The 15582-nt window shown below is 44.9% G+C and overlaps 1 protein-coding gene across 2 annotated transcripts in view; it reads right to left on the bottom strand.

Annotated features, from left to right (window-relative positions):
• Positions 1-12106, bottom strand: part of PTAFR (platelet activating factor receptor) — a 36989-nt gene extending 24883 nt beyond the window's left edge. The window contains exon 1 of one of the 2 annotated variants that reach the window (XM_033839755.2): positions 11952-12106. The gene's annotated coding sequence lies outside the window, so the exon portion shown is untranslated. The remainder of the gene's footprint in view (positions 1-11951) is intronic. The other variant, XM_019938329.3, reaches the window with a different exon arrangement.
• Positions 12107-15582: the final 3476 nt, after the last annotated feature.

The following is a 15582-nucleotide window of genomic DNA, read 5'->3' as shown; positions in this document are numbered from 1 at the left end:
CACACTCAAACCACCTAAGCACACAACCCTTGCACACTCACGTACACTCAGTACACACCATCATGCAGAGATACCCAGTCATAATTACATCTCCCTACTCACCTGCACACTCACAAGCTCAGGTGTCACATCTGTCATCCCCTCACTCACAACTGCCCAGCGTCACCTCCTTCCTCGTGCTCATTCACACACTCTCCTCAGATCCTAAGATGTGGCCCAAGCCTCCTGGGAGGGACTTTGAAAAGGCCCAGTTTGGTCATCGCTTCTCATCTCCCTTGGAGGCATTTTGAGCCTTGAGCACCTGAGACAGGAGAGAACGTGGTGGTCTGTTCATTACGTTCAACCTTCACACAAACTATCCACCAGAGCTGAGGCCCTAGCTCTGCTCCCCAACCCAGATCCTCTTCTCCCAAACTGGCTTCACCTCAGCCATCCCCCAGCCACCACGTTCCAGAGGCACAGAGGGACCTCCAGGATCAACCTTGACCACAGACTGAAGGACACCTGGCTCAACTCCAGGCTCACGCCTGGTTTTCAATAGTCCCTCATGTATGTGCACGGAGCAATCGCAGTTCAGCACTCTTTGAGATTATCAATAATCAGGGCAGGCAGGCAGAGGTTATTATCCGCATTTTACAGATGAGGAAACTGAGGTTGACTCCACTCTCTCACACCCACGTCATTCCGTTACCAATTCTGTCAGTTCTACTTTAAAATATATCCAAATCTGAATCTAATAAAGCCTTTAGATCCAAACTTCAGTTTGTAGGAAATACAGGCACCAGAGGAACAAATTAAAGGGCATTTCAGAGAAGCAATCTGCCAAATCCAGAATGTGAGACCAGGACAATCTACAGGAGAACTGACCCGGTTCCTTCGACAACCACGGCGGGGGGAGGAATGGCGAGGGGGCTTTTAATCTAGGAATCCCTAGATTAAAAGAGACTTAAGAGATATAAAAATCAAATGCAGGGACTTCCCTGGCGGTCCAGTGGTTAAGACCATTCTTCCACTGCAGGGGACACGGGTTCCATCCCTGGTCAGGGAACTAAGATCCTGCATGCCGTGCAGCGCAGAAAAAAAAAAAAAAAAAAAAAAATCAAATGCAACCTGTGGGTCTTGTTTGGAACCCGGATCAGTCAAGTCAACTGTAAAAAGATACATGTATCAGTTAGGGTCCTGGAAAGAGATGGCACACTCAACGTGGGCAATCTGAGGAGAAAGAGATTACTTAAAGAGACGCGGGCAGGTCTAGAGAACCAAAAGGAATAGTGTAGTCATCCAAGGCTGCCAAGAGTGGGGTGCCCTTTTCATCTGAAGCGCTGAGGAGAGGGGGCAGTTGCTGGAACACAAAGAGGGTAGCTATTTGGAAAAGGCTGCCTGACAAGAGTTGTGACCTTGCGTAGGCAGTTGTAGCTGGTCGTCAATGACCAGGCAGAGGGGGAACCAGGACATAAATACCCAAATCTCTCTCTTCTTCCACCCTCTGGTTTCTTACCAGTGCCTCCCATTGGCTGAGCCCAACCAGAAGCAAAGGAGATGGATAATGTTGTCCATACACATCAGCCTCTGGGGGCACAGAGTTGGGTGGAGATGGGTGGAGAGTGGATCTGGAGGGGAAAACAGAAGATATCCAGGACAGACACATTTGAGAAAATCAGGGAGAATTTCATATGGGCAGGATTTTAGATGTTTCTAAGGGATTTAAAAAATTTTATTAGAGCATAATGGTGGTGTGGTTATATAAGAAAATGTTCATATATATGGAAATATTTAGGGATGAAATTACAGGGAAATGGTTTAAAATATTACAGTAAAATAAGGGGAGAGAGAGAGAGGAGGGGAGGGGAGGGAAGGGAAGGATGAAAGGAACGAAGGAAAGAAAAAGAGAGAGAGAGGCAAAATATTGAATCTAGAGAATGGGTATTTTGTAGGCTGAATAATGGTCCTCAGAAATATCAGGTCCTAATCTCTGGAACCTGTACATGTTACATTATGTGGCAAAGATTTTGCATGTACAATTGAATTACTGCTCTTGAAATGAGGAGATTATCCCAGATTATCCAACTGAGCCTTAATGCAATCACCAGCACCTGAGTAAGAGAGGAAAACTTGATACAGACAGAAAAGAAGGCAATGTGGCCACAGAGGCAGAGTGATATGGCCACTAGCCAGGAACACCAGCAGCTACCAGAAGCTGGAAGAGACAAGGAATGGCCTCCGCTCTAGAGCCTCTGGAGAGAACGCCAAAAAGAAAAAAAAAAGAAACTGATTTTGGAGTTCTGGCCTCCAGAATTGTAAGAGAATAAAATGTGTGTTGTTTTAAGCTGTCAAGCTTGTAGTCATTTGTTACAGCAGCTGTAGGAAACTAATACAGGCGCACAGGGATTTATTATACTCTTTCCTCTCTTCTTGTGTGTTTGGAAACTTTTCTAATAAAGTTGTGTTTGTGCGTGCTCAATTCACAACACTACCTATGAAATAGTCTTGCCAAGGAAAAAGAAACAGAATCAGCAAGTTCAACCACCAGTTTACAGGAAATAGAGAAGAGGAACAGATCATAGGGTACCCTCAGCAAATTCAGACAGCAGTGAACGCACAGAACAAGCAACCTGGTTTCTTCAACAAATAAATTATAAGGGAGGAAAAAGATGATGGAAGAACCTATAGATTATGAGAATTAAGAGGCATAGCAGCCAAATTGCTGTGTGTGAGCCTTTTTGGGATTCTGATTCAAACAAACTAGACAGAGAGTGAGAGAGAGAGAGAGGCAAAGAAAGAGAAACTTATGAGACAATCAGAAATTTGAACACATCAGATATTCAATTATATTAAGGAATTAATGTTGATGGTTAGGTTAATGACTTCACAGTTATGTTAAAAAGAATTCTTATCCTTTAGAGAAACATATGAAATATTTACCGATGAAATTATGTATTTGGGATTTGCTTCAAAATAAAATGGGACGTACCTCAACTGAAAAAAATGGGTTGATAATTGTTGAAGTTGGCTGATGGTACGTAGGGATCCATTATACCATTAAGTGCACTCTTGTATGTATTTGTAATTTTTTATAAGAAAAGTGTTTTTTTGTTGTTTGTTCTTTAAAATAATTCAACGCTTGTTTAGATTTTAGAGGTGAGAACAACAGTGAAAAAGAAAATTGTCTCAATGCTATATAATGAATAATTGTGTCTTGGGATGGACTTTTCTTATGATAGCGTCTCATTAGGATGTTAGGTGCTGTATCTCATACAACATAAATGGAAGTAAAAACATTGTAACCTGGAAAATTCTGTTAAATGAAAGAAAAGAATAACAATAAAGATGCTGACTTCAATGATGTACAAACTGAGTGTGAATAAATTAGTCTCATGAAACTTGAGAGTGTAAAGAAGCACTCTCAAAATAATAAAATAGTAAATTATTGTCCAAAATGATTATGTCAGTAACCAAAAGAATAAATTAAACTGAATCACTTTGCTGCACACCTGAAGCTAACACAACATTGTAAATCAACTATACTTCAATTTAAAAAATAAAATAAAATAATTTTTTAAAAGGATGAATTAAATATTATAAGCAGGCATTTGACTCTAGCAGTCATTCTCACCAGGGGCTACTTTGCCCTCCAAGGACATTTGTCAATGTCTGGACGCATTTTTGGTTGTCACAAGTGGCAGGGGAGGAGGGGACTGGGGTGCTGCTGACATCTAGTGGGTAGAGACCAGCAAGGCTGCCAACCAACCTACAATGTACAGAACAGTCCCTACAACAAAAACATTTCTTTGGCTCAACATGTTAATAGTGCTGAGGTTGAGAAACTCAGGATTATATCATCTACATTCTAAAGAGTTTATATATTCAAGTAGGCCTAAAAAAACCTTTTGACGGAATTCCCTGCAGGCCAGTGGTTAGGACTCCAAGTTCTCACTGCCAAGGACCCGGATTCAGTCCCTGGTCGGGGAACTAAAATCCCACAAGACATGCAGCCAAAAAAATATATTTTGGGAATCTTATCATCAGGAAAATAAGGGATTGCTTATTTAAAGAGTGGCCTTGGGACTTCCCTGGTGGTCCAGTGGTAAAGAATCCACCTTCCAATGCAGGGGACACTGGTTCAATCCCTGCTCGGGGAACTAAGATCCCACATGCCGCAGGGCAACTAAGCCCGCGTGCCACAACTACTGAGCTCTCACGCCTCAACTAGAGAGCCCATGTGCAGCAAACTACAGAGCCCACGTGCCCTGGAGCCCGCGTGCCACAACTAGAGAGAAGCCCAAGCGCCACAACGAAGAGCCTGAGCGCCCCAACGAAAATATTCCTCGTGCCACAATGAGCCGCTTGCCGCAACTAAGACCTGACACAGCCAAAAAAATTAATTGATTTTTTAAAAAGTTATGAAGATTGGAAAGGAAAAGCAAAACTGTCATTTTCACATGCAATATGATTTACAGAAAAATTAAAGCAATTCCATGGACAAATTATTAGAATCAACAAAAGACTTCAGCAAGATTTCTGGATATAAAATCAATAATAAAAATCAATCATGTTCCAGGAATTCCCTAGCAGTCCAGTGGTTAGGACTCGGTGTTTTCACTGCCATAGCCCGGGTTCAATTCCACAAGCTGCACGGCACAGCCAAACAAACAAACAAACGAAATCAATCATGTTCCTATAAACAAGCAATAAACAGAAAATGTCATTTTCAAGACACAATTTATGATACCAAGCAAACTGTCTTGGCCAAAGATACGTGTAAGGTCTTGATGGAGGAACTTATAAAATTATTGAATAAGAACTAGATGGATGGATAGGTGTAAAATATTCATGCATGGGACTGTCAGTATCATAAAGATGGAAGTTCTTCCCGATTTAATCAATAAATTCAGTACCAGTTCAATCAAAATCCCGATAGATGTTAATTAACTAGATGGTGGGAATCCTTTTACAATGTTAGGGTTAGGGTTAGGGTTTACTATGATGTACACCTTAAATATCTTACAATTGCATTTGTCAATTATACCTCAATAAAGCTGGGGAAAAAATAGCATATGTAAAGCACTCAAAAAAAAAAATCCCAGTAGAGTTCTGCAAGGAACTTTACAAGCTGATCCTAAAACTCCAAGTGAAAAAGCAAAGAGCCAAGAAATTTTTGAAGTACAATGAGAACATGCAAATAATAAGGACACATGATAGAATTTCCCCTATGATGTATCAAGTCTTATTATAAAGTTATAGTAGTAAGACACGGTAGTATTAAGTACTAACAAAGGGACAAGCAGATAGACCAAAGGAATAGAATAGAGATCCCAGAAAGAGAGATCACAAATAGAGATCACACATATGGAACCTTGATACATATGACAGAGTTGCCATTACAGATCAATAAAAGAAGAGTAGATATTGATGCAAATCATTGGCTATCCATTAGGGGAAAAAAATAATAAAATTAGATTCCTACCTTGCACTATATCCAGAATTAAATTCCAACTGGCATAAAGACCTAACTATGAAAAGCAAAATAGAAAAAGCTTTGGGAGAAAATAGGGGACAATATGAGCTAAGGGTCTGGGAAATTTTCTTAAATTAAGACATAGAAATTATAAATAACAAAGAAAACTTTGATAAATATGACCATATAAAGTTTAAAACTGTGTATATCAAAAGATACTATAAAAATAGTAAAGAGACAAGTCACAGACCAGGAGAAGATATTTGTATCATATATATCAAAGAATTTTCAGGCATAACATAATATAAATTTCTAAAAATCAAAAACAAGACAAGCCCAATAGAAAAATGGGTAAAAGAAGAAGTAGGCAATTTACAGAAGAAAAAGTCTGAAGTCTAAGAAACCATAAAAATATGGTTAACATTTCAAAAAATCAGGAGTTCAAATTAAAACAACCAACCACCAGATTGGAAAAAATGAAAGTCTGCCAATTCCAAGTATTGGGAAGGATGTAAAAAAAAAATAGAAACCCTGGGCTTCCCTGGTGGCGCAGTGGTTGAGAGTCCGCCTGCTGATGCAGGGGACACGGTTTCGTGCCCCGGTCCGGGAAGATCCCACATGCCGCGGAGCGGCTGGGCCCGTGAGCCATGGCCACTGAGCCTGCGCGTCCGGAGCCTGTGCTCCGCAACGGGAGAGACCACAACAGTGAGAGGCCAGCGTACCGCAAAAAAAAAAAAAAAGAAACCCTCATTACACTGATAAAAAGAAACTACAAATGGCACCACCATTTTGGAAATTAATTTCATAATAAAGTTGAAAATGCACATTATTCCTACTTACATACTGGAAATATTAATATTTGTATGTTTCTCAATGTAATCCTATACATATGTAAAAATGAACAGAGCTACATGTAATAACCTGGACAACAAACATAATGCTTAACTAGAAAAGCAAGTTGCAGAAGGATGCATACAGCATGATACTATTTCCTAAGACTTTAAACATTATTATTATTAGTGGACACACTACATATGCATCAACATATAAAGACAAATTCAGGTTATGATTACCTCTGGGGAGAGAGGGAGGGAGCAGATTTAGTGAGGATACATAGGAGATTCCTATTATACCTGTAATATTCTAGTTAACTCAGCAGTAGGTGCACAGGAATTTGTAATACGTATTTATATATATAACCTAAGTCTGAGATTTGCCTAGATAATTTGGAGAATAAGCCAAGAAAATGCCACATTGTATATCAAGATTCACTATAAAGTTGAAGTAATTAAGATAGGATGGGGAATTCCCTGGCGATCCGGTGGTTAGGAGTCTGCACTTTCACTGCGGAGGGCCCAGGTTCAATCCCTGCTCAGGGAACTAAGATTCTGCAAGTCAGCCATGCACACACGGACAGAAAAAAAGCACAAAGATAGACAAATAGTGCAAATGAACAGAAGAGAGAAAGAATCACTGGAGGAGGGGGATTACTACAAAACCAGAGGCCTCAGAACCCATAAGTCACTTGGGCAGCAGGTTCACTATGAGAGCCCTCTCGGGGATGGCCAGCCCTGATGCTTGGCAGCCCTGAATCCTCTTACTCCTCCTCATCATAACCTCAGTTTCTCTCTCTGACTCTCTCTCTCTCTTTCTCATTTACTCATCCTCCCTCAAACTCTGCCTCTTAACCACTGGGCCCCCTGAGCCTCAGATTCTTCATTTGTAAAGCAGGAATGACACCGCCAACCTCATCATGGCATTACGTCTGTAAAGGACAGTGCCAGGCAGCTAGTCCTCATTCTCCTCCCTCCTCTCCCCCTTCTTCTCCCTCATCCTCTCCCTCCTCTGGTCAGGGCTGAGTCCCACCTGCTCCCCCTCTTCAGACTGGGCACACCTTTGACAGCAGTGAGAACTGCTCCCCTCCACCAGCTTGTAAGAGGGGTCACCTCATCCTGCACTGGATCCTGAAAGGAAGACTCAGGGGTGTGGCAGGGCCCCCAGGGGTGAGATAAGGGGGAGAAGATCCAGGTCCAGCAGAATCAAAGGCAAGGGTCTCCCTGAGGATATAGGGCAGGAGTGGACTTAGGTCTTAGGTTGGAAGGAGCCTTAGACCTTCTGGCCCCACTCCTCACCCGGGCAGATAGAGGAGGGGGAGGACATAGGAAGCCCCCAGAGTCTGGGCACTGCACTTGGAACTCTTACTGCTAGACTGCCTTGTAACTGTTGTTAAAAGAGAGGTCAGGAATTCCCTGGCAGTCCAGTGGTTAGGACTCCACACTTTCATGGCTGGGGCCCCAGGAACATGCGTACAATCCCTGGTCGGGGGAAAAACATCCTACAAGCCACAAGGGCAGCAAAAAAAAGAGAGATCTCCAAGGGGTAACTCGGGGGGTTTCCTCCAGACAGCAAAATTGGGTGTTTTGAGAACAAGGATCAGAGGGAGTCTTTTCACTGTGTGTCCTTTTCTATCTACTGAACTTTTGACTTGCTCATTTGTTACCTCTTTAAAAAAAACTTTTTTTATTTTTAATAAATAATAAAGAAGTGGAGGGACTTCCCTGGTGGCGCAGCGGTTAAGAATCTGCCTGCCCCAGAGGGCAGACAGCAGAAGCAAGAAGAACTACAATCCTGCAGCTTGTGGAACAAAAACCACATTCACAGAAAGATAGACAAGATGAAAAGACAGAGGGCTATGTACCAGATGAAGGAACAAGATAAAACCCCAGAAAAACAACTAAATGAAGTGGAGATAGGCAACCTTCCAGAAAAAAATTCAGAATAATGATAGTGAAGGTGATACAGGACCCCGGAAAAATAATGCAGGCAAAGATCAAGAAGGTGCAAGAAACGTTTAACAAAGACCTAGAAGAATTAAAGAAAAAACACCCAGAAGAATTAAAGAACAAACAAACAGAGATGAACAATACAATAACTGAAATGAAAAATACACTAGAAGGAATCAATAGTAGAATAACTGAGGCAGAAGAACGGATAAGGGACCTGGAAGACAGAATGGTGGAATTCAATGCCGCGGAACAGAATAAAGAAAAAAGAATGAAAAGAAATGAAGACAGCCTAAGAGACTTTTGGGACAACATTAAACACAACAATATTTGCATTATAGGGGTCCCAGAAGGAGAAGAGAGAGAGAAAGGACCCAAGAAAATATTGGAAGAGATTATAGTCGAAAACTTCCCTAACATGGGAAAGGAAATAGCCACCCAAGTCCAGGAAGCGCAGAGAGTCCCAGGCAGGATAAACTCAAAGAGAAACACGCCGAGACACATAGTAATCAAATTGACAAAAATTAAAGACAAAAAAATTATTGAAAACAGCAAGGGAAAAATGACAACTAACATACAAGGGAACTCCCATAAGGTTAACAGCTGATTTCTCAGCAGAATCGCTACAAGCCAAAAGGGAGTGGCATAATATATTTAAAGTGATGAAAGGAAAGAACCTACAACCAAGATTACTCTACCCGACAAGGATCTAATTCAGATTCAATGGAGAAATCAAAAACTTTACAGATAAGCAAAAGCTAAGAGAATTCAGCACCACCAAACCAGCTCTACAACAAATGCTAAAGGAACTTCTCTAAGTGAGAAACACAAGAGAAGAAAAGAACCTACAAAAACAAACCCAAAACAATTAAGAAAATGATAATAGGAACATACATATCAATAATACCTTAAACGTGAATGGGTTAAATGCTTCAACCAAAAGACATGGGCTTGCTGAATGGATACAAAAACAGGACGCATATATATGTATGGGTATGTCTACAAGAGACCCACTACAGACCTAGGACACTTACAGACTGAAAGTGAGGGGATGGAAAAAGATATTCCATGCAAATGGAAATCAAAAGAAAGCTGGAGTAGCAATACTCATATCAGATATAATAGACTTTAAAATAAAGAATGTTACAAGAGACAAGGAAGGAAAACCAGTCAAAGATACTACAAAAGAAGAAAATTGCAGACCAATCTCACTGATGAATATAGATGCAAAAATCCTCAACAAAATACTAGCAAACAGAATCCAACAACACATTAAAAGGATCATACACCATGATCAAATGGAATTTATCCCAGGGATGCAAGGATTCTTCAGTATATGCAAATCAATCAATGTGATACACCATATTAACAAATTGAAGAATAAAAACCATATGATCATCTCACTAGATGCAGAAAAAGCTTTTGACAAAATTCAACACCCATTTATGATAAAAACTCTCCAGAAAGTGGGCATAGGGGGAACCTACTTCAACATAATAAAGGCCATATATGACAAACCCACAGCAAAAAAAAAAAAAAAAAAGAATAAAATACCTAGGAATAAACCTACCTAGGGAGACAAAAGACCTGTATGCAGAAAACTACAAGACACTGATGAAAGAAATTAAAGATGATACAAACAGATGGAGAGACATCTTGGATTGGAAGAATCAACATTGTGAAAATGACTATACTACCCAAAGCAATATACAGGTTCAGTGCAATCCCTATCAAATTACCAATCGCATATTTTACAGAACTAGAACAAAAAAATCTTAAAATTTGTATGGAGACATAAAAGACCCCAAATAGCCAAGGCGATATTGAGGGAAAAGAAAGGAGCTGGAGGAATCAGACTCCCTGACTTCAGACTATAGTACAAAGCTACAGTAATCAAGACAATATGGTACTGGCACAAAAACAGAAATATAGATCAAGGGAACAGGATAGAAAGCCCAGAGATAAACCCACACACCTATGGTCAACTAATCTATGACAAAGGAGGCAAGGATATACAATGGAGAAAAGACAGTCTCTTCAATAAGTGGTGCTGGGAAAACTGGACAGCTACATGTAAAAGAATGAAATTAGAACACTCCCTAACACCATACACAAAAATAAACTCAAAATGGATTAGAGACCTAAATTTAAGACCGGACACTATAAAACTCTTAGAGGAAAACATAGGAAGAACACTCTTTGACATAAATCACAGCAAGATCTTTTTTGATCTACCTCCTAGAGTAAAGGAAATAAAAACAAAAATAAACAAATGGAGAAAAAAAAAAAGAATCCGCTTGCCAGTGCAGGGGACATGGATTCAAGCCCTGGTCCGGGAACCGCAGAGCAACTAAGCCCGTGCACCACAACTACTGAGCCTGCGCTCTAGAGCCTGTGAGCCACAACTACTGAGCCCATGTGCCACAACTACCGAAGTCCGTGCGCCTAGAGCCCGTGTGCTGCAACAAGAGAAGCCCCGCAATGAGAAGCCCACACACCCCAACAAAGAGTAACTGGCCGTAACTAGAGAAAGTCTGCGCGCAGCAACAACGATCCAACACAGCAATAATTAATTAATTTTAAAAGAAAAAAGAAGTGGAGTCTGAGGTCAGACTTACTTATGTCTAAATCCCGCTGCTGCCTCCTAGCTGTGGCATATCAGGGAAGTTTCTTAACCTCTCTGAGCCTATATCGAAACATAGCTGCAAAATGAGGATAATGGTATCTATCTACTTCATAAAGGTATCACATAATTAAATAAGAATAATACTTGCAAAATCAGTGAGCGGTATGTCTGACTCACAGTAGGCATGGGATGAATGCTAGCCGGTTTTTTTTTTATCATCAGCTTGTGTGGAGTCCCAGGGCCATCAGGAAGCTGCACTCAGACAGCTGGGAAAGGCGGCCCCTTGCATCATGCTCCATGATGTGACCCAGACCCCCAGCTCTGCTCCTGGCTGCCCCCCAGTACACAAACAGGGTCCAACGCGGGGGAGGTGAGAAGTGGGGATAATGCTGCTGGCTGGGCCCCAGCCCCTGCCCCAGCTGAGCAGTACCACCCAAGGATCTTGGGGACCTGTTTCGGGGTGTGAGGAGTTTCTATGATATGTATGTGTGACCGCATGGGGGTGTGTGTGTGTGTGCGTGTGTGTGTGGAGAGGTTTGTTTGCCGTGAGTGAGTGGAGGGTCTTTCAAGTCTGGGCTTCTTGTGTCCTGCAAGGGTTCATGTGTTCTGTGCATCAGTGTTATTGTACATGTTGTATGTCTATAAGGATGTGTATTTCATCCTGTGAGTTACAACATACATCCTACAAGGGACTATTGTGTCAATTGTGACTGTGTGTATTGTGTGTAGTGGGTCGGGTCAGTGGATGTCAAGGGTCTGTTGTATGACGTGTATTTGTGAGGGGCCATGAACGGTGTCTGCGGGTGATGAGGGTGTGTTTTCTGTGAAGTGTGTGAGGGAATGCCACGTCTGTTGGTGATTGTGTGTGTTAAATGTCTATGAGGGGTGAAAGGATGTGTGCTGTGTCTGTGAGTGATAAAGGGGGTTGTGTGTCCATGAGGGGTGCTGACGGCGGGGGGTGGGGGGGAGTCTGACATAACCCAGCTGGGCGGACCCCTCCGGAGCCTCACCCGCCTCAAGGATTATGCAGAGCAGCCAGACAAAGTAGCCAAACCTGACCCTGTCCCCCAGGCCACCAGCCTCTTACCTGAGGAACTGCAGGGACAGTGGTCTAGGAGGCGACAAGAGGCCGAGGGGGAGGTTGGGGCCGCCGAGAGCATGTTTCCTGCCGGCTTCTCAGGGAGCTCAGGAAGCGAGGAAGGAACAGGAAGGAGGCAGAAGGCGGGCCCAGACCCAGGTGCGTGACTCACTTGAGGCTGCAGTCCCCGGTTAGCAGTGGCGGATGAAGGATTAGGGAAGCCCTGCCTGTAGGCTCTGCTGGGTGAGCACAAGGCCAGGAAGCCAGCTCCTTGGGTGGGGCCCCAACTCCAAGGTCACCAAGAATACTCACACCCAGCCGGGACACGCGCTCTCTCTCGCTCTCTCTCTCTGCACATCAGCTCAGCCAGCAACACTGGGCTGGTCCATCTAATGCAGAGCCCCTCTGGGAGGAAGGGCCGGGCCTGGGCTGGTAGAGAAGGGAGGAACTGGGTTCCTGGTCTGAGGGGGAGATGGGCCCTGACCTAGGGAGGGCTCAGCCCTGTTTCAGGAGCCCGAGCTTCAGTGGGAGCTGCCCCAATCCAGCGAGCCCCACGGTGCTAGAAAACGCCCAAAGCTGCTTTCAGAAGATACCCCTGTCTGAGAGGACGCACAGCCAGTCTTGCCCACAGGAAGCCACGGTCCAATGGGTGTGACAACCTGCCCACAAGTGCCCCCAGCCAAGGAGGAGACGGCCTGCCCTCAGGGATGCCCAGTCTGTTAGGAAAGAGAAAATTCTGCCTCCTGAAGCCAGCCCCGTGTGAGGGGAGATGCAGCATCCCGGCTCTCCTGACCCCCAGTCTGAGAGGGAAGGTAGATCCTTGCTCTGAGGAGTACCTAGTCTGACCATGGCAAAGCAAGAGTTCTGTCAAAGCCTAGGACTGTGCCTGGACTCCGACTGCGCATTCTGCCCTGAGAGTTACTCCTTATCTCCACCTCCATCTCCCTGAAATCAGATTGGGCTTAGCAGGAAGCAGAGGTGTCAGGCCACAGAGAGAAGCAAACTGGACCCTGGCATAGGTGGACATTCTCAAACACCAACTCTAAGAATCTACGAGACCGGGCTTTGACTGCTGCCTCTGGTCTTCAGCTGTAGCCCGCTCAGAGCCTCAGCGTCCTGGGTCAGTAACAGCCACACATATTCCCTCTGTTAGACCTGGCATGACACCTGGGCACATAATAGGAACTCGGTAAGTGAAAATCACTTTATTTACCCAAGTTCCTGCCTGGTGTCCCAGAACTGGAAGTCAAATCCTTTCTCCACATCAGACTCAGTCGGAGAACTTGTTAAAAATGAAGGTTTGAAACAAAAGCAGTGGCTTCCCTTGTGGCGCAGTGGTTGAGTCCACCTGCCGATGCAGGGGACACGGGTTCGTGCCCCGGTCCGGGAAGATCTCACATGCCGCAGAGCGGCTGGGCCCGTGAGCCATGGCCGCTGAGCCTGCGCGTCCGGAGCCTGTGCTCCGCAACAGGAGAGGCCACAACAGTGAGAGGCCCGCGTACCGAAAAAGAAAAAAAAAAAAAAGCAGGTTCTCAGATTCTACTTCAAGAGAGATTCTGAATCAGCAGTGCTAGTCATGGGGCCAAGGAAATGAATTTTTAACAAGCACCCAGGTGATTCCAAGGTAGGACGTCAGAGCAGGCTTGGAGGGAGCCAGGGACTGGGCAAGGAGAGCCCCATTACCTAAGAGCTCTTTCTAGCCATGCTTACCTGCTCTGAGCCACAGGTGCAGGGCGAGGATTTTGGCATCTGTAGCAGAACCCAAGCTCTCCCCACCCCCTACCTCCCAGCGGACTGGCTGTCCCTGCCTGACGTTCCAGTGCTGGTGGGGTTAACCCAGGAGCTCGTTAAAGATCCAGCTGTCTGTCTCCTCCAGCCTGAATCCTGAATTAGAATCTTCAGGGAGACCAGAGAATGTTTTTTTGTGGGTTTTTAAAAATATTTATTTATTATTTATTTTATTTATTTATTTTGGTTGTGCCGGGTCTTAGTTGTGGCATGGCGGAATCTTCATTGTGGCACGCGGGCTTCTTAGTTGCAGCACGCATGTGGGATCTAGTTCTGCGGCCAGGGATCAAACCCAGGTCCCCTGTGCTGGGATCGCGGAGTCTTCCCCACTGGACCACCAGGGAAGTCCCGAGAATGTTTTTTAACAAGTTTCCCAGGCGTCCTCCATTTTCTGCTCTTCCACCCAATCTTGGAGCAGGGACCACCCTGCCGGAGAAGGGGACGGAGAGGAGTACCCACTGTGCACCCCGCTGTGCTGGGCAGAGGGTTCCCTGATCTTAACCCTCAGGGCAACAGATTTAAGAGATGATGGAAGCTGAGGCTCAGAGAAGTTTCAAGACTCCAGTCTGCCTGACACCAAACACAGGTCTGTCGCCTCCACTTGCAAGGTTTGTTCTTTCTACAATAGACAGAATCTTACTTGAGTTCACGGAACAGGGACAGAGGAGCTATTTTTACCCTCATTTCGCTAAAGAAGAGGAAGCTAAAGCCCAGAGAGGCAAAATGACTGGCCAGGATTACAAAGCCAGTCAGGGGCAGCGCAGGCGCTTGGCAAGGTGACTCCCAGGCCCTTCTGAGCTCTTTCCTCAGGGCCGCCGGACGTTCCCACTATTCCTAAATCAAATAATGAGGAGTGTGGATGACCTCCAGCAAGGGGACAGATGAAACAGATGTGCTAGGATGAATGTGGGGCTGCAGAAAGGGAGAAGGAAAGAGAGGGCGAACCCTGCTTCCCTGAGGTTCCAGCCAGTGCAGGCCCAGACTCAACCACGTCCCCGCCACCACACACACACACACACACACACACACACACACACACACACTCACACTCCAACCTCCACTGGGGCCTGTGAGAAGGGCTGGAAGGGGGGGCCCAGCTGTGGTGGTCCCAGACTGACACTGAGAGGCCAGCCATGGGGGTGGGATGTCTGGACTGATGCTTTTGGTGGTTATACCTCGTTTTAAAGGGACAATTCCCACTTGACACGTGAGGAAGCTGAGGCCTAAATGCCCGGCTGCTACCCCTACCCATCTGGCTCAGCCCACGGTAGCCCACAGGCAGCAATGAGCTGCCCTCTGGGAGGTGTGAGAGTGCTGGGATCGTCCCCATTATTCACAGCAAACCACAGGAAGAGGAGTGAAGTGTCTCATCCAGCCTTCCGCTCTTTCTGGGCCCTGGCGCTCCTCCAGCCAGCCTTCCCTGCCCAAGGAGCCCCTCAACCTTGAAGGGGATGAACCAGCTGGCACGGAGACACCCTGGAGTCATCTTGAGCAACGCAGCTGGTTCAATGCCCAATGTACATTGCCCAACGCACACCTCTCTCGCGGGCCAGGTCATCACTGAAAAGATGGCTCTGAGCAGGGTTATGGGAATGGGCTGGGACCACTGCTGACTTTCCAAGTGGGTCTGTGGCTATCGTGTGCCAGAAAGGAAACGGGAAGGCGTTAGGCCGTCTGGGAAAAGGGGATGTCACGGCTGAAACCCAAATTCCTTATTATGACTTTCTCATCTCCCTGGTCTCACCTCACCCCACTTCTCTGCTCCAGGCGTGACAAAGGGCGTTCAGTTCCAAGAATGTGCTATGCTCTTACTTCCAGGTCTTTGCACACACTGTTCCCTCTGATGGAAACA

This window comes from Tursiops truncatus, chromosome 1 (genome assembly GCF_011762595.2).
Source record: "Tursiops truncatus isolate mTurTru1 chromosome 1, mTurTru1.mat.Y, whole genome shotgun sequence".
In the NCBI taxonomy this organism is placed as follows: Eukaryota; Metazoa; Chordata; class Mammalia; order Artiodactyla; family Delphinidae; genus Tursiops; species Tursiops truncatus.
The sequence above is the reverse complement of the archived record's forward strand: the minus strand, read 5'-3'. Positions and strand labels throughout refer to the sequence as shown.